Raw genomic sequence first — 8,341 nt, forward strand, 5'->3', positions numbered from 1 at the left:
TTAAATTACTATTAATTAAAGACATTCAAATTAAAACAACACTGAGATATCATTTCATACCTATTAGATTGGTTAATGTGACAGAAAAGGAAAAGAAGTGTTGGAGGGAATATGGGAAAATTGGGACACTGATGCACTATTGGTGAAATTGTGAACTGATCTAAATATTCTGGAGAGCAATTTGGAGTTATGCCCAAAAGACTATAAAACTTTGCATTCTCTTTGACTCAGCAATACCACTACTAGGTCAATATCCCAAAGAGATTTTAAAAATATAAAAGAAAAGGCTCTACATGTAGAAAAAAATTATAGCACCTCTTTTTGTGGTGGCAAAGAATTGGAAACTGAGGGAATGCCCATCAATTGGGGAATGACTGAAGAAGTTCTGGTATATGATTGTGATGGAATACTGTTGTGCTATAAGAAATGACAAAGAAGATGACTTCAGAAAAACCTTGGAAGACTTATATGAACTGATACAAAGCAAAGTGAGCAAAACTAGGAAAACATTGTACAAATTAACAGCAATATTGTACAATGATACTGGGCAATGGTTATTCAAACAACTGGGTAAATTAATACATGTGCTTGTCATCTGCCTACCTGCATAGTGAAGTAAAAGGTTAAATCCCTGGAACAGAACATCACTTCTAGGGATATTTGAATTGTACAAGAAAAGAATATATCACAACTGTGGCATTTCAAGTATCAAAAACCCAGCATGAAAGTTTTGGCATTTAATTTTTTTTAGGGGTGGGCAACTTTAATCATCCAACATAAAGTAGCTTACTTATCTACTTAGTTATTCGAGACTTAGAGTAACTTACTCTGAAAATAATAGCTCAGCCCTGTCAATATTTTTTCTGGTAAAATTTAATGTAGAGAATGGGTAATATATTTTTAATTAAATTTTTATATTTTTCCCAAATTCAGGTAAAAACAATTTTTAACATTCTTTTAAATGAGTTTCATATTCTCTCCTGCCCACCCTCCTCTCACCTTTCTTTGAGAAGCCAAGCAATTTGATATAGATTATACCATGTGCCATCATGCAAAATATATTTATTAGCCATGTTGTGAAAGAAAAAAAAAAAGAAATTTTAAAAAGTATGCTTTGATCCTATTCAGACTGCATCACTCCTTTCTCTGGAACTGGGTGGCATTTTACATTATAAATCCTTTGGAATCATCTTGGATCATTGTATTGCTGAGAATAGTTAAGTTATTCACATTTTATCATAGTAGCACAGATGTATCCTAGTCTTAGTCTATGGGGTAATGATTAACATTGTGTTTGTACTGTTGTTTCACAAACTTCCCATATAATTGAGAAAGAATGTTCTATTCCAGGGATTTAACTTTTCACTTGACTATGCAGGCAGGTAGATGACAAGCATGTGTATTAGTTTACCCAGTTGTCTGGATACATTCAATCTTCATGTGAGTAAATTGATCAGGTCATTTCCTGAAAGTAAGTTTTATAGAGGAAAGGAAAGGAGAGGAAAAGGAAATTGGAAACCCCAGGCTTAGTGATGAAGGGGGAAATCTAATTAAGGAAGGAAAAGAAATAGAAAGGAAAAATTGGGGACACAGAAGACAAACTTCCCATATTCTGCCTGGGGTGGTGTACCCCCAGATAGCTTTTAGTATATCAGAACAATAGGTTTTGATCTGAGCTTAGTCACAAGAAATACAGTAGGTGGAGCTAAGTTCTCTGGCTAGAAGTGAGTGGCAGGGACAATGATGCTACTGTGAAATATCAAGTTACAATCAGGCAAAATCAAACCAAATTAATATGAATGGAGGAGAAGACTCTAGAGGGCCAATTACTATACATTCCTCCTTCCTCTGATACTGAATTTAAGTCTGACCCAACCCTTAAGAATAAAGCTGTTCACTAATTGCATGTTGAAATTAACTTCCTCACAGTGTGGATATGTTGGCATGGTCTGAGGAACAACACGAATGTTCAAATCTGTTTTGGGAGTCCAAAATCAAATAGGACCTCCACAGCCGTCAAATTAACACCAATCCACTTTCAGAAAGTCTTCTTGACTGAGACTGATTAAAGATCAAGCAAAATAACCCATAGTCTAGTATTCCCTAAGCAAATATCTGAACTCATTCCATCATGAACTTGCTCCCTTCAAAAGATGGTATGGTTCTGAGGGCATCTGTGACTGTATAAAATATTTTTACTATATTGCATATTTTCTGCTTACTAGTACAATTGAAATGCTGAATTAATTAGTCATTAGTCACTTAAGAACATATTGTTTTAGAATTTGATAATCACCAAGTTATTGCATGCCTGACAATATCTGAGTGAGACTGATATACAAGCCAAAAGACCTCCTTATCAGTAGTAAGACAGTACAAACAAGATTTCAATACCAACAGGCATTGTATCAAAGTTATAATAGTTTTAAAAGTATTATTTATTTTTATTATTATTTATAATAGTATTATTATTTTTGCCAAGTATTGTTTCAAAAGTAAATGAAGCTTAGGAAGGTTTTCCAATGTCTTTTTCAAAAGTTTTCTGAGGTAGGTTTGAACTTTTGATGAAACCACTGAAGAAATATATAGAGAATCTTCCTCTTAAGAATAGGCTAAATATAGGGGCGGCCAGGTGGCTCAGCGAGTAAGAGCACTGGCCCCAGAGTCAGGATGACCTGGGGATCAAATCCGGGATCAAATCCGGGCTCAGATGCTTAGCACCACACCCAGAAATAACTGGCCTTGTAACCTTGAGCAAGTTACTTAACCCCAATTGCTTTAAAAAAAATTTTTAAAAAAAGAATAGGCTAAGTAGGTTCTATGTAATTAATCACTAATTAGTAAAACCAGAAGATAAATAGAGAGTATAGACAGTTTTTATTTTAAGTATTTTATCAGAAGAAAAAAGTTAGATCCATGTACTTAGTGTTTAATTTTATGAGGTAAATACTAAAAAGGGATTAAAATATTAAGGGATATTTTGTGTTTATTCTTAGGGTCAATCTTAGAAAAAAATGAAGAAAAATGGCAATTGTCTTTTTTGGATGTCCCTTAAGGGTTTGCATACTATCCTTAAAGCATAGGGTTTCTCTTAGTCGTACCACCAATTCTTCCTTCCCTTCATCAATATCCCACACCCTAATCCTTTTGGGCTTTGTTTCTCTAACAATGGATGATAATTGACTAATCCCTTGACCTCTGCTAAAATGTTAATTATCTAAAAATAGATCACTCCTATCAGGTAAAAAAATATCTTTACTATAGTTAAGATATGTATAGATATCCCTATTTAGATACATAGATATTTTGTAGAAAGCTCTTTAAAAATTATGCTATTAGTGGGTATTTTAAATGAGTGAAATAGTTATGGTCAGGCTGGTTTTTCTACCTTTTAAAAATCACACTAAATATAAGAGACTAAAATGAGGCAGTATACCAACTCATTGGTTTTCATTTGGGCATGATGAATTTCTAGAAGAAATTGTCTTTGAAAAAAAAAACCTGATAATTTCACTTCATTCCACTTCCTACCTTTTCCCAACTTCAAGCACTAGGGACTAATGCAGTTAATGCACTTGGTAGAAATAATAATTTATGAGTTTTCTCTCCTTGTTGGAAGGGGAATGATTACATAGCAGGCTTTTTATCACATTGCAGAAAATGTGCCGATAACATTTAGATGCTTCATTTTCTACAGTAGGTGGTTAAAAATAAATTTCAAGGGTATATTCCTCTTGGAAATACTTGTCATTTTGTCTTCCTTTTGGAAGTTTGAGAAAAGAGATCTTTCCATCTTTAGAAGTCTAAATAAAGTCATTGCCTTTTTCTATAAATGATAGAAATTAGTACTTGTTTTACATACACACATATATCGTTGTATGTTGTACACATACATATTAGTGTATGCATCAAAGTTAAAATATATGTTTTGATGATCAATTTTTACTATTTTGGACATTTTTTCTGGGAAGAATTAGTGGACTATCAAATAATTAAATTAAAAAGTAAATCAAGATATTTTCTGATTTTTAAAGTGTCAAAAATAACGTGGACTGTTTATTATTTCCAACTCTTCAATTAAATTAAGCAACTCAACAAATATTTATGAATTACCTTCCAAGTGCAAGGCACTATGCTGGATACTTAGGTTACAAAAACAAAAAGGGAAAAACAGGTTGGGCCTTAAGAAGCTTCTGTCCTTCTTCAATTCTAGTATGCCTTCCATACAGAAGTTAACTCTCTTTAGATTCATAGTATATAGGTAAGAAGAAAGAAAGAACAATTTTAGAACTTTTGTCCTCAAGTATATATGTAAACAACTGGCATCAGGCACTCAAGAATATGAAGTTGAGAAAAGCAACTGGGTCTTGTCAAATATACACACAAAAAAAAAAACTGGATGGAGATGACACAATTTTCAAATAATGAAGGACTCAATGACAAAGAACTATATATTGAGGGGATGTCCATCGATTGGGGAATGGCTAAACAAGTTGTGGTATGTGCTTGTGATGAACTATTACTGTGCTGTAAAAAAATGGTGAGCAGGCTAATTTTAGAAAAAAACCTGCAAAGACTTGATGAAATAATGCAGAGTAAAATAAGCAGAACGAAGAGAACATTATATACAGTGCCAATATTGTTCAAAGAAAAACTGTGAATGACTAAGTAATTTTGAGTATTATAAATACTCAAATCAAATACAAAGGACCTATGAAGGAATGTTATCCACCTACAGAAAATAAATTGATAAGTAAAAGTATGCATACTATGGTTGTGTGTGTGTGTGTGTGTGTGTGAGAGAGAGAGAGAAAGAGAGAGAGAGAGAGAGAAATAGTAGCCTTCTCTACTGCTAGGTAGTGAGGGAAAGACAGAGACAGTTCTAAATATAACACAAAAATTAATTTAACTTAAAAAATAATTAAAGACTCAAATTATCACAAAGGAGGGAAAATACCACCAAAAAATGGAATAGGACCATGGATTCTATTTTATCTGAAGAAAAAATAAAAGTTAACCAAGAAGATATTATCAACTACTGACCTACATATCTACTTTCTCATCTCTATGAAATCCATTTGAAGTTAAACTATCTTGACATAAAGGGTGTTCTAGATGGAAGAAAGACAGATGGACAAATTGAGCTAGAGAAAGAGAGGCTTTTACAAGAAAGTTTCTACAGTGGAACAAAGTCCTATATTCACACAACTGACTGAGAGGTAGAGAGAATATGAGATCCCACTGTGTTGATTGATTTTAAGGCTCTGTTCAACTCAATAGAATAAAATGTAACCTTAAAGAATTTCCTCAGATAAAATTTTTCTCATGTGTAGTCAGAATCACATTATAAGAATCCTTGACAAACTCACTACAGGAATTACTTTATTCAAGGATCCACTGAGTATTGAAATAAAGGAAAATATTAAATATGCATTTATTTTTTCAAGGACAGTATTTATAGGTGTTATCAGCAGTGCCATGCATAAGGGAATTCTTTCTGAAGAAAATGTTGATTTCCTATCAATGGAGAGCCCAGAAATACGCTAAGACCTGTTCAATGAAATCCACATTAATGAGAAACAACAACCCTAAATGAATGAAAAACATATGCTGTGCAGATTATGACATGTCGTTAGATGGTCAGCCTGTGAAATGATCCCATTGATATGATTATCTTAGAGAAATCTCACAGATGGATAGATAATGAGCTAAGCTGGAATTTGAGTAGGAAGAAGAAAATAAGCTAGACTGCCTTCTCAGAGGCAGCAGGTATCACAAATCTCTTAACTCAGTGCCTAATTAAAAATTAGCAAAAGGTGTGAAAGTTTTCTTGCAATCATGCCTCCACTAAGCAAGCTTCCCCTAATGGGCTCCACTACTAAGAATGACAGAACAATCCAAAGAAATATGTAAGAATACAGGCATATATAACCAGTCTTAGTAGTTCACAAAAGAACAATTTTACATCTCAATCTTTCTCCTGAAATACCTCGCCTAACTTCTTTATATAAGATATGTATACTTAGAGCTAAAGTTTCTGCAATACTTAAATCGGCACAAGTCAACTGTTTATATTTATATTCTAGAGGAAATCAGAAAGTAGAAATAATACATACATGATTTAATCCATGAATACAACAAGCATTTATTAAATATCTACTATATATAAGATACTGTGCAAAGCATTGGAGATAAAAATACAAAGCAAAAAAGTCAGGGGCATGTTATGGGGAGGAGTCTTGATGTCTAGCTGTGGGAAATTATGAGATGGCTTCCCTAGGCAGCCTAGAAGGGTCTGGGAGGAACTCTCCAGCCCGTCTTCCACCCTTTCCAATTAGAAGGAGGGAGAGGTCCCAGGGCCAGTAGTAATGGAATAGGTTTGAGCTTCAGAGTTGATAGGATCTTTCTGGAAGATGAGGATCTGGAAACAATGATAGAGTCCAGGAAAGCAGTTAAGTGAGAAATGATATTCTATTTTATACATCTTAAATTTGAGAGGCCTATTGGCTACCCATTACAGATATCTAGTAGACAGTTTGTAATGGAGGAATGGTGCTCAGAAGAGAAAAACCTAGGCATTTTCTGCATAGAAATGATAATTAACCAATGGAAGCTAATGAAATCACCTAAGAGAAAAAGATGTATTGTTATCCCTTCCACATCATGATTTTCCCCATTGTGATTTCAGTATATCTCAGGTCAGCATGAGAAATTCTATGGAAAATTTTTAGGAGGAAGCTGCAGATGACATGCAAAGGCCAATAGACAACAGAATAAGTTTAGAAACTCAGAAATGCATAAAATATATTATAGTATTTTATAATACAGCCTATGATGAAATACTCAACCCAAAGTTTACAATAATACACTGTAAACACCTCATAAAATAAAAAAGGGAAAAAAATTCAAACTTTTTCTGAGGTACAAAGGGGAACCATTCCTGTAACCTGTGTAATGTGGAAAAGATAACTGTACTGAGAGAAAAAAAATGACAGACAAAACCTTTAGGGTAGACAGAATTAGAAGGTAGCATATGGATGATGTAATACAGAAAAGAAAAATGAAGGAAGATCATTCAGGTCGGAGACCAGGAGAAAGCAGAACTATGACAACCTGGGCATTTGCTAACTAAGAATTTCAGGTGATATCCATGTGTAATAATGCCTTTGTGTACTCTTTATTTTATTTTAAAGAATTTTCTTTTTCCTATTTTGAGACAATAAATCTGACTCCTTATCTTTCTCCACCTGCTTGCTATTTCTTTTTGAATACATTTATCATATATTTTCTATGTCTGAATTACACTCTTTAAACATAATTTCATAAAAGTTTTTTTTTTGACAGGGAGAGGGGTTGGGGGAGTCGCTTTTGCCTACAGGGTTTGTCCCACTTCTACCCCTTACCTTTGGGATACAAGGTTTTATGTATCAAATATAATATGGTGATAAACAAAATTCATTCCTTGATTAATTTACTTCCCAAGGAAACAAACAGTACAATTTAGCATGTTATTTGTAGGATATTTGTAGGATATCAAAGTTATTTGTAAGATAGCTGAATTTAAGAAAGACTTCTGAAATGAGAAAGTGAAAATTCCAGCCCACGGATTATTCAAACTAATGGAATGTCCCCAGCAGGCAAGAGGATTAAAGATGCCTACCAAAAAAAAAAAAAAAAAAACACAAAGTATGCTAATACAAAAAAGAGTAAGCCTACATAATACCAATATTTGTTTGAAAAGCAAGTTACCTTACTGACTTAACTTACCCTTTCAAATTTAGTCAGGTTCAATTATTTCAAGTCTTTATAGAAACCAGTCTTTTTGTTTAAGCTAATATCTTTGCCACCTAATTCTTTGATTCATAAAATTTTAGGACTGAAAGAGACCTTTAAAATCACATAGTCAAACTCTAGCTTTCACATATGAGGAAAGCAAGGCCCACCATGATGATACTTGTCCACACTCTCACAGCTAGTTCAAGGTCAAACTGATTCTAGATCCTAGTCTCTTCAATCCTGGTAACTGAGACTTTTCTGATAGGCTTACAAATGGAGCTGAAATACAGGTAGGTGAGATAATTCATTTTTTTTTCAAGTTTGCCTTATCTCTTCAGAGTGTATGGGAGTCAGATTTCACTAACATGATTAAGCAGACAACTAATACCAATTAATTGATCTACCAAGTTATTTGTCAGATCTGAAATGTTTGGATTAGCTAAAATGAACCAAAAAGTTGTTGAATCTTTTGACTACCTATAGCATAGACACAATTCAATCCACATTGATGAAATCTCTATTTCTGCTAGATACTGAGGATCCTAGATAAAAGAAGCCAGTGACT

At 33.6% G+C, this 8,341-nt stretch overlaps 1 long non-coding RNA gene across 1 annotated transcript in view; it reads right to left on the bottom strand.

The window, feature by feature from the left end:
- The window catches only part of LOC138145674 (uncharacterized), a 432,060-nt gene that overhangs the window by 273,281 nt on the left and 150,438 nt on the right, over positions 1 to 8,341 (bottom strand). The window lies entirely within an intron of this gene.

The sequence above is a fragment of the Petaurus breviceps genome, unplaced genomic scaffold (genome assembly GCF_028583685.1).
Source record: "Petaurus breviceps papuanus isolate PSGF00001 unplaced genomic scaffold, PetGlider_PUasm1.0 90743, whole genome shotgun sequence".
Classification (NCBI taxonomy): Eukaryota; Metazoa; Chordata; class Mammalia; order Diprotodontia; family Petauridae; genus Petaurus; species Petaurus breviceps.